The sequence below is a fragment of the Stomoxys calcitrans genome, chromosome 3 (assembly GCF_963082655.1).
Source record: "Stomoxys calcitrans chromosome 3, idStoCalc2.1, whole genome shotgun sequence".
Lineage (NCBI taxonomy): Eukaryota > Metazoa > Arthropoda > Insecta > Diptera > Muscidae > Stomoxys > Stomoxys calcitrans.
The window spans coordinates 106,659,789-106,670,606 of NC_081554.1; the positions used below are offsets into that span (position 1 = coordinate 106,659,789).

The following is a 10,818-nucleotide window of genomic DNA, read 5'->3' on the forward strand; positions in this document are numbered from 1 at the left end:
CACAGTAGGCGAAATAGGGTAATATCGTTGTTTCACAGGTTTGGCGTCTCCAGTGTCTATCACATGTTCAATTAATGTCGTACAACCAAGACCCTCTACTTCGGAATCTGGAAATACTGACACTACTTTATCAACCTTCTTTGTTGTTCGTTCGTAAGAACAAGTTTGTCTGCGCATGTCTGAGCACAAGAAATTCCTCCTATAGAAGGTACTGAAATTTTCAACCCGAATGCGTTCCACAAGTCGTATCCACATATGATATTTTGTGGTATTACCAAAAATTCTATCGACTTAACCTGACCTTGAAATTTAATCTCAATGGTAACTGTTCCAAACACGCACTGACTCTTACCGTCCGCTGTATTAACCTTGCCAATACATTTACAAAATCCGTTCCATTCCTGTACCTTGTCGGTAAGTTTACCGCCAATTACACTCCTATTGGCACCACTGTCGAATAGTGCTAGATAATTATCGTCATGAATCCTTAAATTTATAAATGGTCTACTGTCTGACTCAAGGTCAATAATTGGAGATATCATACACAATTTGTATGACTTAATTTTTGAATAGTATTGTCGGAGGCATCTGGATGATCTAATTTTTCTTTTACTCCCGTTAAAAATTCTTGCTCGAACTTCCTGGTAATTCTTCAAACGTAAATGGTATGGTCTCTGCAGTGGATGTACTGGTCGAGCGTCATTGTCATTTGCATCCACAGGTTTTCGAAAGGAGTTTTCATAATGTTCGGATGTCCGCTCTCCTAATGACGAACATCTCTCTGTCCGTTTCCCTGCTTCCTACCTGTGGACTTCGGACAAGTCGGTTTGTAATTGTCCTTGAGACCGCATCCGTAGCAGAAAATAATCCTAGGTTCCATGCAGTCAAAAAAAGTATGACCTTTTCTATCGCAGTTCTAGCATCTCACGTCGCCCTTTACTGCTGTACACAAAATTTCGTTGCAATCTTCGTTTTCTATAGCCGCCTTTTCTTCATGTTGTTCTTCTATTTCAAAGACCTTCTCCTTTGAAAACTTCTTTTGTTCTAACTCTTTTGTGTCCTTTGTGTCCTTACTGCAGCTCGCAACTCCGATGACTCTGATGCCATACTTAAATGCAAAAGTTCGTGTCGAATTTCTGTACGTAAATTGCGTAGAAGAATTTCACACAAGTCAGCGTCTGAAATAGGGTTCCTTATGCGATCTGTCATTGCATGTATCGTGTCCAAATACTCATCGAAGGCTTCGTTAGGTCTTTGTTTACACTTACGTATATCCTCCATTACATCAAAATCAGAGTAATCGACTTTATATTGTTTTCTCAAAGCATTAGTAAGAGAAGGCCAGTCTTTGTGTTCATTCTGACGATGATACCGCCAGTACCACTCTAAAGCTTTACCTTCGAATAAACTATATGCATGTTTGCACAAGAGTTCAAAGTCTCCTCTTAAATTAGTTGTAGCCAAAATATTAATTCTATATAAAAATTCATCTATTGGCATCTGATTGTCAAATCCAGAAAATTTCAACCTCCAGTTACGAATTATATCGAGAACTTTCTCCGTTAAGAATAGTTCACTAAAATTCTCCGTACCAGTCGGGGTAGAAGAAGAATGTCTTCCGTTATCGACTACAGAATATCTATCCGGTCTATTTTGTACATTTCTCACGTCAGGGTTTATATTCGAATTCGAATTGAAATTCTGAACTACCATTTGTAGTTCCGAAGAAACGAGATTTCTAATTTCACTTCGAAAGTTGCCTAAAGATTCGGAAATCATATGTGTATATCTAATGTCAGCATCGCCACATCCGTCTGCAATACTATTTGCATTTGGGGTATTTACCCGCCTTCTTGCAGTAGCACCTCGTGTGTTACGTGCAATTGCATCATTACCACTCATATCAATCGTTAAACTAACATTCGTCGGTTCTTTAATTTCCAACAAATTTTCATGCCTTCGCGTCTATGGCATATTTAAAATATATTAAATAACAATAAATTAATCCACTACTAAACTCAGTCTTACCATTAGCACAATCATAAAAAATTAAATATTTACCAGTACTACTAAATGAAAAACAAATTAAAAACATAATACATAAACAAATTACTTAAGAGGTGTGTAAAACAAGATTTCTTCCATAAAACATAATTCCCAAATCAAGCAATTCGCCTAAATCATACTCCATCCTCAAAATGCTAATGTGAGTCAAAGTCCGAAATAATACCCAAACCTTTAAATCTCTAACTCTGCAAATCAAATATGTAATTTAGTAAGATAGAAAACCAAAAACAACTGTTAGAAGTCTGTGAGTAAGTCATCGATAGTCCCCAATAACAAAAATCTCGAACAAAATAACAAACAACAACAAATGTCAGGACATTTTCGTATGGTGTAGAAACCAGAGTCTAATATAGATAGAATATCAAAGTCAGTCCACATTATCACGGAAAAGATAGAATTAAATTTACTTTGGGACATCAGCTAATGCGAGTGAAAGTACAAAACTTCCAGGTGTTTACTTTATAACAGCGAATGTTGGCGCCATTTAATTTCTGTAGCGGCCGAACTTAGAAGTGTATTTCCCAGACCCAGTGCTACCTTTATCTACCGGTCGTGCTCAGGGGTTTGGGGTGGTGATCTTGGACGAGGGAAAATACATCCTGCACGCTACTTAGTCAAAACTTAGGTAGCTAAAACCTACATAACGGAGACCGACTTTGATACGGAAAGAAATAGAAGTGATAGGAAAGATATCAGCAGTACTGATTGGCAAAGAGGACAAGATGTCGGCGCCTCTTGCGTTCTGCACCCACCCTTCCAATGTTATCCATTTTAATGTCCTTGGATAACCCATGTTGATTGCGCTAACCCAAACTGAGTTCCTCGTGGAAATAAAAAAAAAAACTTAATTCATATTTGAAACGTAACCTACAAAGTCATAGATTTTATTATTAATAAAAAAAATATTAAAATGTGTATGTTTATAAATTTAATTATTTTAAGATCTAATATATGTCAATAGAAATGTAAAAAAAATTAAGAATTAAAAATTAAATTAAAATTATTATTTTTAAGGTGTAATCAAAATGAAACCGAAGTAAGGGAAAACATTATATTATAAGAAAGCCATTAATGGGTAAATTAATAGTGTAGTGTTGTGTAAAAATAATGAGTGAATATTTAAACCAAACAAAAAAAAAAACTTATCCGACTTACCAGAACATTATGTCCATCGTTGACCGCAGGCCTGTTGCCTTTGCTGGATTCTGGTGCTTAACAAAATCAAAGTAAAATATTCACTCTTGACAAAATAAGTATTTGGTAAAACAAATTGTAGACTATGCCATGATGCCCTTCTGACGATACGCTCTCAATGATAATATTGTCCTTTTTGTTTTGGATCCTCTTAAGAAACGTCAGGAATTTATATAAGTATGTCAAAATTTTTCTTTATATATGTAGCTCTATTTATTTCATAATCTTGACAAGAGCTTGGAATGGTTGATTATCCTTTTGTCAACAATAAAATTTACGGCAACAATCATTCGCAATGGTGCGCCTAAAACAGCCAAAGGTCAGACTGGTGGTGTTCTGGAGATGCTTTTCCTTTTATCTCTCTCGCGGAAAAAAACTTTAAATAAAAAATCCTTGGGAGAAATTAGAGATAAACGCTCCCAATTCCTGAAAACGGGAAACTTTTCTCTAAATTTTAAAATAATAATATGTCCAATATATTTACCTCCCAGAAATATATAATAGCTTCCAATTTATTATACGCAGTCCGAGCCACAGCGAAACTGTCAATTCAAAAAATAAATTTCTTCGAGAAAATCCAAAAATTATTTGACACAAAAAAAATATCTTGCCTTTTAATCAACGACTTAAACAGTCTGAAGTTTTCTTTCAAATGACAAAATATTTTCTGTACATACTCGTACAAATAAATTGAAAACAAAAGCCTACTCGATAAGAAAATTTATCTAACATGCAGAGTAGCTTCGATCTGGAGTGGAACACTTCTTACAGCATCGTGAAGCTCAACTCGGGGATAGAGTTGACCTGGTTTGCCGGTCTTTCTTTCCAGACTTAGCGTTTTAGATAAATTTTATAACATATCCGACAATTCGTTGAACAGATTTTCACTCTCAACTGATATCAGCAAGTTGTGAGAGTTTTGTTTCCATTCAATAATGGCTGAGTCGGTATATGTGACGGTATTGAAGGTGAAATAGCTGATAGGTTCGGTGACTTTCTTTCGCCACAGTATTATCTGGTACGACCTGTCATTGGATGAATTGATATTTGTCGATGTTTTTAAGGAAGCGTCGCATACAACTCTCAGCTTGATGATGCTGCTTTTGGGCCATAGCATGCATGCCAAGTATTGTATTCTGCAAGACTGCTCCTAACAGAACATTGATTTTTTTCTGGACGGTTGAAGTTTGGGTCTGTAAATGTTATATTGTTGGGAATCAATGTGAATAAGCTGAGATGGTTGGGGAGCAATTATTTGGGGCAACCCAAATGCCATCAAACGCTTTGAAAAATTGTTGAGTCCATTGATTGAGATAAATGCAGACCTATCGGGAAGTCCAATACGGGTAACTAATCTTTCTTTGTTTAGGTTGACTTGTGAACCTGAGTCGAGAATCGCCATTCAGTTTCCAAACCATTAGCCTTAAACTTTGCCAATGCCGTAAGTAGAGGAATTTGCAGCCATGGTTTTTACTACAGTTGCTGGTGTAGTGACGAGGGACGTTGCTTGTTCTGGTGATTGATAACTGGTCGCGGTTGAGTCTGTGAAAGTTTCTCCTTGTTTTGAGACACTACCTTGTGGAGAGCGTTCGAAGTTAAACAGCGTATGGTGCTTTTTCCCACATTTTTGGCAGCGGCCTAAACTCGCGCAAAGTGTGATAGAATGACTACTGCTGAAACAGTTTACAACAACCTTTGTATTTGGACAAGGTTCAGTCGGGTTTTTTGGGTAGGCAATATGAATTCCTTGCATCGTGGGTGAGGGTCTCTCTTGCAACTAATGCATTGTCGGCTTTCGAATTGGGGTTGAGTAGTAAGCGTGCTGGTTTTGGAGTTGTTGAAAGCAGATTTCACTTTATTTCCTATTGTTTCGAGAGTATGGAAGTAGGTTTCGAGGAGGTCTACAAAATCGCTAAGGTTTTGTAGCTCCTTAAGATTTTGATTTGATTGTTCGTATTGACTATAAACAGTTTTGTACACCTTTTTAACTAAATTGGTAATTAAAAGTGGGTCTCATGACGTAGCCGGGTACCCATTTTGAATAGAACTGCTAAGCATTGCCTTGTTGTGTCATGTTGCGCCAGATGGCCGTTCGAATAGTTTGTAATTGGCGTGGTCACCATAATTCACATGTTACTATAGCGATTTTCCAACAATTGCCATGCCGCTGGGTAATTTTCTTCAGTAACCGCAAAATGGGAAATAACATTTGCTGCTTCACCAACCACGTTATTTTTTAGATACCACATCCTGTGAGCATCGAATATTTTTTGCTCATGAATGTAATCGCTATAGAATTTTGTAATGGCGATTGTAGGTAAGGGTAATGAGATTGGCCTCGATATTACTTCGGCAGTGGTGGCGTGGACAGGTTTCTTAATAGTGCTGAGTTTGATGATTGCAGATTAAACATCTTCGAGGTCGACATATTTTGTTGACCTGTAGCCGGATAGGTCTGGATGGGGTTTAAGGGTTCGCAACCGTTGCCACATGTGGGTAATGGTGGCCTTTTTACCTCGTAGTATGATTCTTCCTGGTCATTCAGCTTAAGTCCTTCAAGCTGACGGGCCAAAGCCGTCATTTTACTTAGTGATCGGCTGATGAGGCCATCATGGCCACCAGTGGCTGTTCTATATTCGAGGTTACGGGGCCCGGATGGGTTTTGGTGAATTATACTCGCCTTAGCTTTGCAAGTTCACTTTCTATCAATGCGACGAACTCTGTCAACGTTATCAAATGCGGATATGTAGTAAACTGTGAGACAAATTCGGGGATGCGACCTGTCACATTCGCCAAATGTTGGAGCATAAGCTCGTTTGCTTTGCCATTTCTCTCAGAGAAAAATAACATCAAAACAAAAGCTGATTGTAGTCTGAGGTTTGTACTACATTTTTTTATTAAAAATTTTTCCCCATTTATGCAAAAATCAAAGATTTTAAAATATACAGAAAGAAAACAATAGTAAAGGAATTGAAGCGTAATGAAAAATACACAAAAAGAATGCCGATGTTTCTCGTACGGAATTTCTCACCGGCAGCCAACATAAACATCGAACTTCTTGCTGCGCTACTAATTTTAGGCGCACAGGAAAAACAAAATTTTGAGTTTCATACTGAAAACAATACTTAATGTCTTGCAAGCGCCATCCAAAAAAAAGTTGACATATTCGGGTGTGATCTGAAACTCACTTCAGCTAGTGAAAGCAAAACTTTTCACTTTGTTGTTCCGTGGTCCTTTTCTCACCTGAAAAATGTGAAAAGTTTTCACATATTTTTTGGCAGGGAACACAAACAAAATTGATTTATTTTACCACGAAAAAAAATTTTCAAAAACAAATAAACACTAAATTACCAATTGTTCGTATGTTTATTGTTTGTTTCAGCTATATTTTACAATATCATCCTTATGTCAAATTATATCAATTTTAACAAAACAGGACAAGTTTCTTCAACAATTGGATGTTGATTTTTGTTTAGTTTTAGGGGTGGTATTTAAACTGATGGTAATTATTTCTTTTTATTTCTTTTTATTTATTTATTTTTTTTTTTTTTTGTTTTTGGAAAAACGTCCACTGCTGCGTATAAAAGCAATGCTTGTTTTCATTACAGTCTACAAATCATATGACTTTGCATGAAAAATCAACGGGTGTGTTCTGTGTTTCACCTCACTTGCACTTTTCGAACACGTTAGCCTTTCCCGCTGCCAAAACTAGCTTTTCTGTGATAGCGGGGAAAAGCAAATTTTCGAATTCCCGTTCGAAAAATTAAAACATGATTTTTCTACAAAGCCATATGATTTGTAGACTGAAATATAAAAAAAAACATTTATTTTGACTGCAGCAGTGGAGACTTTTTCAAATAATTAAAACAATAAAAGGAAATAATTACCAGCAGTTTGAAACCCACACCAAAATACTAAACAAAAATCAAAATCCAATTGTTTACAAAATGTATGCTGTTTTGTTAAATTTGATTTAATTTGACATAAAAGCGAAGATATTGAAATAAAAAATAGCTGCAACAAATAATAAACATACTACCAATTGTTAAATAATTGCTTATTTGTGTTTACATATGTTTTTTCAAGGTAAATTAAAGCATTTCTGTTTGTATTCCCTGCCAAAAATGTAAACATTTTTCAGGGGAGAAAAGGGCCACGGAACAACTCAAAGTGAAAAGTTTTCGTTTCACTAGCTAAAGTGAGTTTCAGAACACACCCGCATGCTTAAATTTTTGGAACGGAAATTCGAAAAATTGCTTTTCCCCGCTATCACAGAACAGATAATTTTGGTAGAGGGAAAGTGAAAAGTTTTCGAAAAGTGAAAGTGAGGTGAAAAACAGACCACGCTCTATTGATTCTTATGCTTGGCTGAACTTGAGGAAAACAAAACATTCAATTCTATTTACGATTTGTTTCATTTTGTTGCCAAAATAAAAAAATCATAAAGAAATAACAGAGTTAGCGGCCCCCAGATATCTCGACACAAATTTTAATGCCATATTCGTATTCTACTCACCAATAATTTTCATTTGAGACCCATATTCCCATCATCGTTCATAATGAGTGTTTAAAGGGGGATTTAGGGTGGGGACGGCGCCCTAGATACTTGGATTCAATTTATAACTTCAAATTCGTTCACTACTCCCAAATATCTTTCAATTGAGTCCCATATTGTCCCGATCGCTCCCATTTCATTATTCGGCTGTGTAGGGATAGGGTGCGACCCCTTCCCGATATTAAAAAAATTGTATAACCTCTTACTCCTTCCGCATCAACCTACACAATCTATAAACATTTTAAGAAAATCGGTTTAGCCATTTTTGAGTCTATACAGAACAAATAAATTTATAAACCCGCTCCCAACTCCCTTTTATTAAAACCTCACCTTTGCCTAATTATTCGTTTGTGTTTGTTTCGGGTGAAGGGCGGCTCCCCACACATTTCGGCTTTCTTTTTCCACCACCATACAACAGGAATTAACGAAGTAATTTAATATATTCCCTTTGAAAGTTGTGAGGCTTTATTCAATCATCACTAAAATGATTCACACCATTCGCATCATATTCGTTGCTTTTGAGAGGGTAAAGTAAATTAAACAAAAGATATGCAATACAATGCACGGCTTTCGCCATATTCTCTTTTTATGAATTGCGTTGAATGCTGTTGTTTCCAAATGATGTGGGTGCCGACAACATGCATTATTTTTACGAATGGATGGATCATAGGCAAGGAAAATGGCATCCAAACCGTTCTCTGGTGGACAAATGGAGCCGAGTTTTTGCACTTGCTTTGCACTTTGCACGCAATGGCCCTTGAAAGTTAAAATGGAAAGCTGCATGGACGTTAGCAAAATATAATAATTGTAGCTCGTCAGGTTTGCCATATACGTCCTGATTTTAACAGATTTTCAAAATATTCCAGATTAAAACGCGCCATGGCTTGAGTTTACCGCTAAGCGGGGAAGAAGATGATGACATTGTGAATGTTGAGCGGCGAGGACACAAGAACAATGATAGCAAATAGAAGATGTTAAATCCAATAATCAGTGAGGACGTCTATTAAGGATTTGTGGATGAATACAGAAAGCACCATGCCTACCGTGAGTCGTACCATTCTAAATTTTGCCACATGAGTTTTTCAACCGTCGCCAACCTCAAATGGGTGCATTGCCGATAGATCGTGTTACATCATATATTCGTGCTTTTACTTACACTGGTATGGGTTATTTTGGTAAGCGTTACTATCCGTCGTCAACGTCCGTGCAATTAATCTGGAGATAGCTAATGATCTTTCCAGTAATGCTTGTCTGTTATGCATTAGGAACTTTATAAATCGACGTGGCGTGCCGCTTGTAATTTGCGTTGACAACGGCATTAATTTTGTTGGTATCCAGAAAGAGTTGCAGGGTGAGAAAAACTTTATAGATAATGATAAGATGGCTTTATCTCTTACAGCATTGGGTATTCAATGGAAGTTCAACCGCGAGTCCATGCGAAGATGGATGGGAGAGACTCGTGCAGTCGGTCAAGAAGGCCTTTCAAGTAATGCTGCGCGAACATTTACCCATACTTAAAACCTTACAAAATTTTTTAATTGAAGCTGAGAAAATGGTTAATTCTAGACCACTGACGCATTTGACTGTTACATCAGAAGATCCCGACCTATTGCCGCCAAATCACCAAAGTGGTGTCTTCCTAACCATCCTGTCAACATTGGAAGCCTTGTTTTTATATGCGCTCAGACATTCGCCGCTCTCAGTGGAAGTGTGAGTTGTTAAATTGTTAACTGGGAAAGAAGGCGTCACGCGCTGTGCAAGAATCAGCACCAGTTCCGCTTTTTATAGGAGGTGGTGAAGCCTGCCTATCCGGGTCATTTCACGGGGTGAAGATGTCGATGATGGTCACTCCAAAGTGGGCGTAAGTGATGGTCACTCTGAAGTGGCCGTTGAAGATGGTCATTCATAAAGTGGGCAAAGTAAAGGGGTTGGATGTGGCTTAGCATAACTTGTGGTTGTATAAAAGCCCTTTAGGCCTTGATTGTTTTCTTTTTGCTTGGACAACTAAACTAAACATGTAAGGTTATCGTTTATAACTTGTTAAATTTTTAAATTCTTCTTATTAGCGAATGAACATTATACAATCATTTAAACAATCAATTATATTATTATTTGTCTTGGATGTCGACTTTGATTGTATTACTGCCTATTGCTTGGTAATTTGTTTGGTTTATCCACCGCCGTCAGCCATTAGCAAACAGTACAGCCATAAATACCTATATTCTGATTTAGGGTCCTGAGCCCATAAGAGGTGCATTTAATATCAAATGTTGTTGAAATTTCAAACGGTGAGTTATTCAATGTCCCTCGATGTCCCAATCGGACAATATTTAGATACAACTGTCATATAGACCGATGTCTTGATATAGGGTCTTAATGCCATAGCAAGCGCATTTAGTACCCGACTTCGGACCCGACAGATCGGACCTATTTAAATGTAGCCGCCACATTGACCTACTTGTCAATATAGGGTCTTAACCCATTAACGCCTTACCCTCGATTCCATTGTCCGATTTGGATGAAATATGTATTCGTTATTTAGAGCATTTATATTAATGTAGTAATATTATTAAATTTTCAAACAAAAAATTTTTTTAAAAAAATTTTTCCAAATTTTTTTTATTTCCTAAGCTATTATGTTTTAACAATAAAAAAAAACATTTCATTCTCAGTCTTAAGAATTTTGAGAACATTTTTTGTTTGATTTTGTTGATATAAAAAATTGTCGATTTTCGACAAGCCAATTTTTCCCCAAAACATGACCTTATATGATGGGAAATTTTTTTAAACAAGTTTCATTCGTGTACTTTACGCCAGTCCAAATTTTATTAGGACCCCTCTTTCCTAACTCGAGCTAGAATTTTTCTAAGACCGCTCTATTCTTGGCTATTATTTTGACCATTCGTGGGTAAAAAAATCCCCATAGAACGCGCATGTATTAACCGCCTTTGAAATTTGAAGCTGGGACTTGTATAAAGTCTCTGGACATAATAAATATGGAT

At 36.8% G+C, this 10,818-nt stretch overlaps 1 protein-coding gene and 2 long non-coding RNA genes across 3 annotated transcripts in view; 1 reads left to right on the forward strand and 2 right to left on the reverse strand.

Annotated features, from left to right (window-relative positions):
* Positions 1-3,914, reverse strand: part of LOC106093872 (monocarboxylate transporter 9) — a 233,821-nt gene extending 229,907 nt beyond the window's left edge. Inside the window, exons 1-2 of the mRNA XM_059366040.1 lie at positions 3,746-3,914; positions 3,223-3,687 (exon numbers count right to left, since the gene is read on the reverse strand). The gene's annotated coding sequence lies outside the window, so the exon portion shown is untranslated. The remainder of the gene's footprint in view (positions 1-3,222; positions 3,688-3,745) is intronic.
* LOC106092945 (uncharacterized) lies at positions 220-10,357 on the forward strand. The gene is made up of 3 exons (XR_001222265.2): positions 220-414; positions 8,683-8,991; positions 9,058-10,357. It is a non-coding gene; the product is annotated as an uncharacterized LOC106092945 (long non-coding RNA).
* LOC131996390 (uncharacterized) lies at positions 6,127-6,758 on the reverse strand. The gene is made up of 2 exons (XR_009397831.1): positions 6,572-6,758; positions 6,127-6,504 (listed from the first exon to the last, which is right to left on the reverse strand). It is a non-coding gene; the product is annotated as an uncharacterized LOC131996390 (long non-coding RNA).
* Positions 10,358-10,818: the final 461 nt, after the last annotated feature.